General features: G+C 41.6%; 1 pseudogene; it reads left to right on the top strand.

Moving 5' to 3' along the window:
* The first annotated feature begins 3,123 nt into the window (after nucleotides 1-3,123).
* LOC101567230 lies at nucleotides 3,124-5,249 on the top strand (annotated as a pseudogene).
* Nucleotides 5,250-12,290: the final 7,041 nt, after the last annotated feature.

Raw genomic sequence — 12,290 nt, 5'->3', positions numbered from 1 at the left:
CCAGAGTCTGCTCTAGAAGCCCGGAGATGACATCGAAGTTGAAGGCAAAGACTGAAATTCCTCCAAAGAAAATGGACTGCTCCATCCTTCCTCTTTGCCCTTTTATATCCTTTATGTGATGAGCCGCCCTAGGGTGGCTCCTCTGCAACCCCAGGGTGTGGCATTGCTGAGCTGATTTAGTTAAGCTCCTAAATGTCCCAAGTTGACACAGTGGATCAACCACTACACTACTGTAGCTTTGTAGTATTACTTGAGATATGGGATTGTAATACCTCTGACTTTTTGCTCAGGATTGTTCTGGCTACTCTATGTCTCAGTTCTGACTCTATATAATTTTTTCCATATAAATTTTAAGATTTTTTTTCTAGTTCTATGAAGAATGTTGGTATTTTAATTGGAATTCATTAAATATATTTTATACAGTATGTATTATATAAACATATATTTTTTGATATTGTAGCTATTTTGACAATATTCATTCTGCCTATTCAAGAACAGGGAATGGCTTTACATTTTCTAATGTCCTTTTCAATGTCTTTCTACATTGAAAAGTTACATCATTTCCTGAAAACTTCGGTTTCCCATGGTTTTCTATTTTTAGTATTGTCTGATTTTTAATTTTGGTAAATACTCTTACCTCTCAGCTGGTTGCCTGAGGCAAAAATCTCACAGTCGTTACTGACATCTTCCTTTCCATGGCTCACCCTGTGGAATCAGTCCTGTGAGTATTCTAACAGAATATAGGTTGAAATTTGGAGCAACCCACCTGAGACCACTACTGTCCCCCAAGAGCTATTTCTGTTTCCCATTTCTTTTTTCAATACATTTTTCTATTCTTAAATTCCTTTGTTCCTTAAAAATCATTCTTCCCCTAAAATACTTTAGGGAACGTAGACTTGCAATACCAGACATGTAGAAGGTTGAGAATTACGTTTATTTCCCCATATCATTTGGAGGTCCTATATCACTGCTTTAATTGAAAGACTCAAGCTTGGAAACTAGTTTGGAGACTGGCTTCAAAAGCGTCTCTAACGGCTGGCCAGATAGCTCAGTGGCTTAAAGCACCTACTTAGCCAGACGCAGAGACAGGGGTTTGCTCCCTGGCATGCAGTGCGAGCCCCAACCCCAGGGTGTGCTGAGCAGGAAATTGAGACTGGGCACTGGGTCGCGCGCCTGTAATCCCAGTGCTTGGGAGGCTGATAACAGGAGGATCACTATGAGTCTGATCTGTGTATTGAGACCCTGTAGACAGTATACTAAATACATGGAGGAAGAAAAGGCTTCTCTAAACTTGCAGCCACGTCTGTCTTTCAGCCTGTTTCCTCACCTTTGAAATAAGGAGTCTGGAGGCATCTCAGTTCCGTGGAGATGGGTGGGGGTTGTAGAAACATATTTTCAGATAGGCATGAGGTAAGGTGGGATTATGCAGTCGAACCACAGTGGTCCATCCATAAAAGGGATGAATGTGATTATAAATACCAGGGTTCTTGCTGAGGTCAGTGGGTGAGGAAGAACCTGACAGCCCCTCTCTGACCCTGATGGTGGCCAAGGCCATCTCTAGGGTTCTGTCTGGGTCCTCCTATAGCATTTCACCCACCCAAGCCCTGCTCCATAGGCTTCTTCAGTAAAGAAGCTGAGAGGCACGGCCTCCTGGTGGTCAAGCCCCGCAGAGCTGCAGCCCTTTAGGTTCAGCTCCCTGGGCTCCAGGGCACAAACTCTCTAAAGGTGTGTGGCCTTTTATCCACCCTGGCCAGTTGGCACCCTCCACAATCCTTAATCAGACCAATCAGCTGGGACAAAGAGGTAGGGACTGTCGCCATGTCAGCGAGGCAGGGGAGGCATGCTGGGTGGGAGAATGGCCAGAGGAAATCCTTGCACAGTGGGCTGGGGAAACAGCTCTGTTCCTGGTAGACATCCAGCAGGTGGCATCTTGCCTGCTTAGATCCCAGCAGGGTGATTCTCTGTTTCTCATCTTGATCTTCAAATTCTCCCTGGTTCCATCCCACTTCTGAGGGGATGCCTCTGTTGTGTTTCCCTTCCTCTGCTCTCCCCAAAACCTTAAAGTCAGTTTTTCATGCATTAAGCTATGTTGTAGTCAGGGTTTGTAAGGAAATAAATTTAATATATGGCACCCAATTTATAGTATTGTTTTATAATATTCACTCAAAAATGCAGAAGAATACAAGCAACTGTCCATGCACTAGAGGCCCAAAGAATCCAGCTGAGGGCCTGGATCCCACACTAATGTCCTGTACAAGTCCAGCTGGAGGCTGAGAGCCCATCACCATGTCTCATGCAAGTTTGTATCAAGGATCTGCACTGGGAAGGCCCAGAGGTCAGTGGTGGAAGGTAGAAAGTCTGGACCAGTGGGATGAAGGGTCTGTCGCACCAGGCTGAGGAATCTGTACTGGAGCCAGGAAGTGATGCTCAAGGTAAGGACCAGAGTTCCCCTGAAAAGAACTGCAGCTATACTTAGCAACAGTGAGGACCCAGCTCCTCCAATGATAAGAACAGATAAGTTCATGTCAGAAAAATCAGCATGACAAGCTTCTCCAGGAGAATCAACAACACACCATTTTCCTCTACAGTGCCTTTATTCTATTGGCAACAATCTTCAGGTGAGCCTTCTGCACCAAGAACTGTGCTGATTCAATTCAGTTGGATGTTACAAATTGATCATTAATTAATCCACCATACACTACGAGCCAAGAGTACCTCTTCACTAACTTGGTGTCATGAAAGTCATCCTGTCCTCTGGTTCTCAGTTGCCTTATCTGAAAGGAAAAAAAAGAAGATAAAAATTCTTTACCTGTCTAAAGGGTTTGGAAATTCTTTCTACTGAATACTAGATTAACAAGTCTGTTTGCTTTGTAATTATGCCTGTGGCTCTGATGCCTTCGAGATTAATGCTTTCTCTGTTGTCTCCTGATGGCCACTTGATTTAGAATGTCCATCATGCTACTTTAGAGAGGAAATTAGAAGGCCATCTGGTTTGGATCAGTCTACTGTTTCACCGTGAGCCAGCTCAGTGTCTCGGGTTGTATCATTCTTACAGAAGAAGTAAGTAACAAAGGAAAGTAGAAACCCATTTTTCTGACCTGATATTGGGATTTAAAAAAGTAGATGAGATAGAAGAGCACTCTACTATGGTATTGTTTTCTCTTGGTCACATGACTACTTGCTGTTCTTCTAGCTGTGCCTACAGACATTGACAAGAGAAGAGTACAAAACAGTAAACCTGTGGAAAGTGAAAAGATAGAACCACCAGATGATGAACTTTTTATGATGGATATCTTAAGCAAGTTATTGATGTGCTGAAAACAGATAAACATATCAGAAACAAACCTTCAGAAAGCAGGCACAGAGGAAATAAGGAATGGGAGGCTAAGCAGAGAGCTGGCCTTAGTAAGTCACCACATGAGGACAAATCTTGAACTGAAAAGGCAAGAAGTAGGAAGGTTAAGAATGATAATTATAGCTAAATTGGATTCCCTTCAACATATAGGCATAGATCACCAAGCTCTTCTGAAACAGTTGGATCATCTAAACCATATTAATCCAGAAAAGTTTGAATCCATATATTTTGATATGCTAATCAAAGTGGCAATAAATGATTTGGAACAGTATGACAAGACTCCATGTGAAGGATTTCAGAAATATAAAATGAAGCAACATTAATGGAAAGAATATTTAAAAGCACTAGATAAAGAGGAAAGAAGAATCTAAATTTGAAGAAATGAGAGGAAGCATGCAATCATCCCAAAATTAATCATCCAGGAGGCAAAGACCAACTAAAAGGAGTATGGGAAGAGACTGATGGATTTGACCCTAATGACTTTGACTCCCAAGACAGTTTTCAAATTTCACATCAATGGTGATGGATTCCTGGATGAACAAGAAGTACAAACCGTGTTTACTAAGGCATTGGAGAAAGTGTATGATGCCCAAAATAAGGAGGGTGAGATGGCTCAGTGGTCTAAAGCACCTACTTAGAACAAGCTTAGCAAAGCACGGGGACCACGGTTCAATCCCCCAGCACCACATGCCAGCCAGCCCCGCCCCCCTGGTGGGCTGAGCTGGCCACACACACACACACACACACACACACATACAAATAAATAAATAAAATTTTAAAAAAGGAGGGTGATATGGTGGTAATGGAGGAAGAAAGGCTTAGAAATGAGGGAGCATGTTGAAATGGGGGTGCAAGATAATTCCACAAGAGATGAACGTGGGAAAAACTGAGTTTAATCCAATTGGGCTAGTCTCAGAGCACTTCCTGATTAACAAGTCAGAAAATGTGGGCCCCGTTCTTTCTTTGTCTCAGATTAAATACCTTTCTGGTTTCTAGGGCAACCACAGTGGAATGTTGCAGCTATTACTCAGGTGGTCACAGGTTGTTATTGTAGTGGGTCAGGTGCTGGTCATGGGAATTTATGATGACTTTGGGTGTAACACATTTTTTACAATTAGTTGTGGTTACCCTTTTATCTTTTTTTTTTTTTTTTTTTTTTTTTGCATAACTGGGGATTGAACTCAGGCCCCTGTGCTTGCCAGGGAAGTGCTTATTCCACTGAGCCATCTCCCCAGCCCACCCTTTTATCTTTTTTATGTTTACAATAGCTTACCAAGGATGAGGAGGGAATGGGACAGTCCAAGAACAGCCCAGGCAGTGTCATGGAGAGTTGACTCTGCCCAGGTGTCTCCTATAGACATCTATAGATAGGTTAGAGCCTGCACTGGAGCTACTTTGTCCAGGATAAATTACCACATTGAGAGCCACCATCCCCTACAGTGTAATGAATGAGGTTGTTACAAACCAAGACTGACTGTTAATTGGAAAAACTTTGAAAGCTACAGAAAAGAAGGAATTCTTGGAGCCAGACAGCTGGGAGTCATTGGGTGAGAAACAACTAAAAGAATATGAGGAAGAACTAAAAGAATATTGTTAATTTACAAGAAAATGAGCTTAAGAAGAAGGCAGCTGAGTTTCAGAAATGAAAAGAAGAGCTACAACATCAGAAGGACTAGCTGGAGGTTCAGCAGGAGGAGTATCATCAGCCGTACAGCAGATGGAGCAAAACATGTTCAATAAGGAATTGCTCCATCTGGTTCAACTGGAGAACCGAAGCTCGAGCCACACCCTTAAAGTTCTGAAGGCCACCAACACTTGGGAGAAAGCTGTTTATTCTACATCTGTTTCATCTTTTAACTCCTTTTATTTTTTTCTCCAATCAATAAAAATTTAAAGCATATTTGGAGTGAAGGAAGATACCTTTAAAAAGAAAAAGAAAAAGAAAAAGAAAAAGAAAAAGAAAAAGAAGAAGAAATCTGTCCTCAGCAGCTCATGTTCTCTGGCTTCAGTTCTTCACCACATCCTCTTTCATTTGGATTACTGTGGAAGTCCTCTGCCCAGTGCTCTCTCTTGCCACCTTATAAATCTCATTTAGGAACTTGAATTGAATTGCCATTCTTTATAATTTGAATTAATTCCTCAGCTTGACCTATGAGATCCATTAAAATTTGGCCTCTTCCGGTCTTTTCACCCATTTACCCTGCCTACATGCCCTTGCTTCTCCCACCAGTGTATTTCTCATTTTCCTTAAGTCCTTTTGACCATTCTGCCAGCAGCTGACCTTCTCAGAACTCTGACTGCACATAGTTTCCTTCGCCTGGTGTCTCTTCATGCAGCAGAAGCAGCAAATGTTTATTCATCTCTCTGCTCTGCAGCCCCTTTCCTTTGCTCCCTAGGAAAGAGAGTTAGTGAGCTCCTTGTGGGACCACAGTTTTTAAAACATTTTTTATTCCAACACTTACTATGTTGTGCAGTAATTCTCCTATTCACAAAACAGTCTGTCCCAAAGACAAATGTCCTACTGTCTTTTTCCAGCAACTACCATTGGTCAGCATTTCAAGTATAATGTTGATCATGAGAAAAGCCAGATATGAGGCCAGTTGGTAGAGAACAAATGTATTAAGTAAACAAATTCCCAAAGAACTCAAAGTCAAAGTTAGGGTAGAGAAGGTGAAGGTTGGTTTGTATTTTTGCAATTATAGAAGCTAGGTGAACCAGGTACACAGTTGGAATCTGTCCAAATGGAGAAGAGACACCCAGAGAGGTTGAATTTCTGCCAGCCTCTTTCTCCATGCCTTGATGTTATAATATTTTTTAAATGTTGCAAATGAAACACACAATAATCAAATCCAGAGCTGTCTATTTAGTGCCTCTCTAAGGGAAACTCTGGGATGCATTTGGGAGAAGTTTGTGCTCTGGGGAGTAAGGTCATGGGCAAAAGAATTTGCCAGAATCCTGTCTGGCACATGCCCTACAGAACGTTGGCAGATTGTGTTACCCAGAAGCTTCTTGTGTTGTTTTCTGCTCATGTGTGTTGTGGCAGATAGTTACTCATTCAACTGTCGGGCTCTCCTTTTCCCTGATTTGGGTGGAGCAGCTACGTGATTCCTTCCAGAGGCTGAATCACTACTGGCTCAGACAATTATAGAAATCCTGCTCTCCCTTGGTAGTGATTGCAGTAATCGGGCTAATGAGGTAGAAGAGCAAGTCCACTGAGGATTCTTGAAAATGCTTCTCCTAAATAAACAAGGGTAATATGACAAGAAGGACCTTTCTGCATTCCTTCCTTCCTACTCTGCTATGTTGTTGGGTTGTGATGTGCTGCAGTCACATCATAGCCATGAGGTGAAAAGCTTGAGGAATAAGTCATCAAAATGCTGTGGATGCTGTAGGGGAAGAAAGGAGATACTGTGATCCCTTGAGCGCAGCACTGAGCTGCTCAGTCCATCATAGGACCACACGCTTACACATTTTTAAAGTGAAGAATAAAATTCATATTGTTCAAATCTCTGTATATCAGACAGTCCATAAGCTGAAGCTGAGAACACACTTAGAGATGTTGTGTTAACACACAAGACATTGCCTGGGAAATGCTAGAAGTGTAGTCTCCTAGTGCCTCGTGCCAGCCAGGAATCTAGGCATTCCAGACAAACTTTTACTCAGGCAGAAATCTCAAGGAGTCAACAGCAAGTGACAGTAAATATTTGTGGAATTGGAGAACAAAGGAAGAAAGAAAATAGAATAAAAATAAAAACATGAAAAAACAAACTATTCTTAGAACTACATACAGTTAGGCATCCAGTGGGAGGAGCACAGGACCAGAAATGACGCAGAATACAGAAGTCCTGCAAGGTACATACTGTATCCCATATTTATGGCTAAGTAGTTTTGTTAGCTTGCTTCTTGCCTATAAAGTATGGGGTTCTGAGGACCTCTTATTTCTTTTCTTTTCTTTTCTTTTCTTTCTTTCTTTCTTTCTTTCTTTCTTTCTTTCTTTCTTTTTTTTTTTTTTTTGCGGAACCAGGGATTGTACTCAGGCCCTTCCGCTTGCCCTGGAAGCGCTTATTCCACTGAGCCATCTCCCTGGCCCCGAGGACCTCTTATTTCTACTGTCTCTTCCTATCAGTCCCAGCAGACAAAGATTTCAGAAATCTTGAGGCTTTTGGTGTGTGTTAAGGTTTAGAACTGAAACGTCCCCCAGATTTCTCATGTATATGGAAAGTGATTGGCTCATGGGGCACTATGCCTACCAGTGCATTGATCTATTAATGAGTCATGCAGCTAAATGTGTTATAAAGGCATGACCAGAAAGGGTGTGTCCTTTGTTTTGAGACAAGGTCTAACTATGTAGTTCATGTTGGCCTTGAACTCACTAGGTGGCCCAGGCTTTTTAAAAATGTATTTAGTACAGGGTCAACAGGGTCTCAGTACACAGATTGGACTCATAGTGATCCTCCTGTTTTCAGTCTTCCAAGCACTGGGACTACAGGCATGTGCCACCACGCCCAGTCTCAGTTTCCATCTCAGTGCACCCTGGGGTTGGGGCCTGCACGGCATGCAGGGGATTGAACCCTGGCCCCTGCATCTGCCTAAGTAGGTGATTTAATCTGCTGAGCTATCTGGTTGGCCCTCCAGGCTGATTTTGAATTCATAGTGATCCTCCTGCCTCTGCCTACCAACTGCTGAGATTACAGGCACGTGACAGTATGCAAAGCTGGGAAGAGTGTATTCTTGTCCCTGGCTTCTTTCCTCTCTCTTTATCTCTGCTTCCTGGATGCCATGAGCTGAGTATTCTGTCATGTCCTTCTGCCATCTTATCTCTACCTTGGAGCCAGTAGACCATAAATGGAAACCAGGAGCAAAAAGAAACTCCTCCTTCAAGTTATAGATATCTAGCCTTGTGTTTCAGTGGTGGGAAAATGACTAAGATAGATTTTAATATCACAAGTGGAGACATTGCTGTGACTGTTCCCAACACAGGTGGTGCAAAAGAATTTGGAAGTGATTCACAGGAGGAGTTGAGGAAAGACTGAAGATGCCATCCATAGAAACCCTAACATGCTTTAGTCAGCTTGATAGGAGACTTCTGTTGGAGATTCAAACAGTAAGGCCAGGATAAGGTTTCTGTTAGGAACAAGGATTCCGTTAGTAGTTGGAGTAGAGAGCATATATGTTATACTCTAGCACACAATATTTCTATATTTTGCCTATTTCCTGAAACTTTACAGTAGACTGAGATTACAGATGACAGACTAATTAGTGGAGTGGAGTGGAGACTCCAGGAAGTTCAAGAGGCCAGTAACATGGACCACCTGCTAAGAAATGCCACAGTCAGTTAACAGACCCTACTTAAGACAGAAGCAGAGAGAGCTGCAATCAGCAATACAATGGGTCAGGGCTGCTTACCTCCTTTGGAGTTCGTATCTCTCTATAACTTTCCCCAAGTGTTGGACATGGATCTACAGGATTTAATGTTTTCTCTGCTGGTTTTTGGTGCTGCTTTGGTCTAATTCCTTTCTATCCTTTTATCCCTTTATTCATTCCATTTGGAATGGGAACGTTTACCCCATGTCATTGTGTGTTGGAAGTGTTTAACTTTCATTTTGATTTTTAGAGGGCCTGACAGCTAAGAGTTTGCCTTGAGTCTCAGAGGAGAGTTTGAACTTAGATTTTTTTTTTTTTTTTTTTTTTTTTTTTTTTGGTACCAGGGATCAAATTCAGGACCTTGCGTCACTGAGCTATCTCCCCAGCCCAGACTTTTCAGAAATGATGAAATGGTTAAGGTTTTGGAAATTTCTAGAGGTAGACTAAATGAATTTTGTATAACAAGAGAGACATGAGTTTGGGGGAAGTAATGTCATGGCTTAGATTTTAAACGTTCCCCAAATGTCTCATATGTGCGTAAGGTGACTGCACCCTGGAGAGGCTCTGTGGTACTCAGCACAGATCAGGTGTATTCTTTACCCCAGATGCTTCTTTCACTCTCTGCTTCCTGGCTGCTATGGGTTGGACACTTTTTCTCCCACCATGTGTCTTTACCATCTCATTTCTGCTTTGGAGCCAGCCACTTGTGGACTAAATGTGAGAACCACATTAAATCTCTCAATTTCTGTGAAGATAGCAGAGTGCTGAGCAGCAGAGAAAAAGCCCTTCTGATATCGGTGTCCAACCACTAGAGTATAGCAATGTGAGGAAGAGAAGAAGGAAGGAAGTGGGTGGGAGGTCGGAAGAATCTGAAGTGAGAATTAAAGCCCACGGAGAGAGCAAAGAGAGATCCTTCAAAGAAGAAGAAGGTGTCAAGTGGCACTTTCTCTCTGAGCCTATTCTCACTGCCTGGGAGTGGCAGCTTGAATCTGGAGACCCATTGTGACCGCTGTGGAGCTCAGAGACATCCACAGAGAAATGCACCAGTGGAATGGAGCAGTGGCTGCCACAGACTGCAGAGATGGAGGGGTATTTGGGCTCAAATGTCCCCTGGGAGAGGGTAATTGGGCAGTAGCCATCTTGGAGAAAGGCCAATTGAGTTCAGAACAACTGTGGAGTGGCTTCATCTCCAGATGCCAGTGTCAGGATGAGGCTACCAAGCTCAAGCTGCCAGGAGCCGAACAGACACAGTGAACAAACTGGGTTCCAGCATCATAGCCAGGAGCCAACCTGAATTTCAGTGAAACTAAAGGTGAAGGCTTGTGGGGTTATCCATAAATCTATAGCTGGCTTGAAAAGATGAATCAACTTGGATCTTAACTCTGTCAGCTTGTGTTGTCTGCTAGTGCAGAGACACACCTTGAAGGGGGCAATGTTTTCTTCTTCTTTTTTTCATTGTTTTCTTTCTTTTCCTGTTTTTATTTTGTACTGTTTGCTCTTTACCGTCTGTTCTCATTTTTATATGTATGTGAACACAATTTCCGTTTTTTTGTTGTGATTATTCTGTTCTATTCTTGTTTTTATTTCTTCCTTCTCTTTTTCTCTCCTGTCTCTTTCACCAATCTCCCAAAGTTTGCATAACCTTTCTTTGGCCTCCAGTCTTGCTTCTAATCTCTTTCTTTTCTTCTGTTTCTCTATTTACTCCCAAATTCCTTTTGAATTTTCTCCCCTGAGGGTAAAATCACCACATTGAGGACTTATTTGCTATATACAATTTTCTGGTTCATTTTAGATTTTGTTATATTACCACAAATCTAGTTCATATGGTTAAAGGTGGCAAATGACATTTACTACACTTTTCTAGGCTGGATTTGAAGTTATTATAATTGTCGATTATACTACCTCAGCCAAGGTTACATCTTGTTCTAGTAAGTTGGTTTTTTTCTGGCATACCAAGAATGAGATTGCCAAAGGGCCATAAACACTAGTATAGGCTGATACCAAAGAACCAGAGGCTGGGCCAAGTGGGCACAACTTCTCATCCCCAATGAATAGAAAAGGAGGCTCTTGCAACAGACTCAAAACTCAATGTCCTGAGGGGTGGGGGAGATGGCTCAGTGGAATAAGTGTTTCCCTGGCAAGTGCAAGGGCCTGAGTTCAATCCCCGGTTCTGCAAAAAAAAAAAAAAAAAAAAAAAAGACAAAACCCAATGTCCAGCTACAACTTAAGGACAATTCCGAGAAGTAGTTATTTCCAAGGGTTCTGAATACTAGCAATAAAGTTATTTTCCATAAGCAATTTATAAGAATCAACCTAGAAATTAAACTAAAAAGGATAAAAGGAAATAAAACAAAATAAAATGAGAAAACACTTAAATAAGATGTAACTCCAGACTTGCAGCTCACCAAAGGTAAACCCTGGGGCAATGAAGTAGAGCAATTTGAAAGCCACTCACCAGGATGCTCTGAGGTGGTAACAACAGAAGAAACAAAGCAGATGAATGAGGCTCTAGAAGACATAAGATGAGAAATAACTTCTCAGATAACTACAGAGATGGTGACCATAATGAAAGACATGCTTAGTGACTCTAGAGCAGGTGCAGATTAAAAAAAAAAATAGAGGAGATTAGGAAAATGGTGGAAACCATGAATGCCAAACATAAGAAAGACATGGAATCTGTGAAACAGACTCAAACAGATATCCAGGAGGTTAAAAATTCCACTGAAAATATACACAGCAGAATAAGCCAGTGTCAGGACAGAGTATCAGGTATAGAAGTCAGGATGATGGTTAGCAATCATGGAGGGAAGGATTTCTTAACAATAGCAAGGGGCTTTGAGAAATCAATCCAGCTACTTCTAGGTGATGCAAAAAAGAATAGCATAAGACAGCAGTGAGATAGCTCAGCAGTCTAAAGCGCCTACTTCTGCAAGCTTAGGCAAGCACAGGGACTGTGGTTCAGTCCCCAGCACCACATGCCAGACCAGCCCCGCCCCAGGGTGGACTGAGTCAGCCACACACACACAAAAAGAGTAACATAAGATTTATCAGAGTCAATGAAAATGCAAGAAATAGCACAAAGGACATAAAAAACTGTTCACAGAAGTAATGGCGGAAAACTTTCCAAGCAGGGAAAAAGAATTTGACGTACATAAAGGTGAAACACATAAAACTCCAATGATAAAAAACTATACCAAAGTATATAATAATTAAGTATCCGAAAATTCAACCAAGAAAAGAATATAAAAAGTTAGAAAAAAGAAAAAAAATCTCCTATAAAGGAAAACACACCAGAATCACAGCAGACTTTGCAACATGAACCTTGAAATAAAAAGCTTGGAGAGAAGTTTTTCAATCCCTAAAATAAAATAATCTCAAATCCAGACTGATGTATCTTTTGAAATTATCTTTTAAAATTGACAGAGAAATAAGATACTTCCATGACAAAGAATACTGAGAGTATTCATAACCATGAAATCAGCTCTTTGAAACGTTCTGAAGGACATTATAGAAAAAGATAAAAAGGTCTAAAACTTTATGAATTCTAAAAGAAGGAATCCACCAGGCAAGG

Source organism: Octodon degus, unplaced genomic scaffold (assembly GCF_000260255.1).
Source record: "Octodon degus isolate 3935 unplaced genomic scaffold, OctDeg1.0 scaffold00062, whole genome shotgun sequence".
NCBI classification, from domain to species: Eukaryota; Metazoa; Chordata; class Mammalia; order Rodentia; family Octodontidae; genus Octodon; species Octodon degus.
This window is presented reverse-complemented; position numbering and strand designations above follow the sequence as displayed.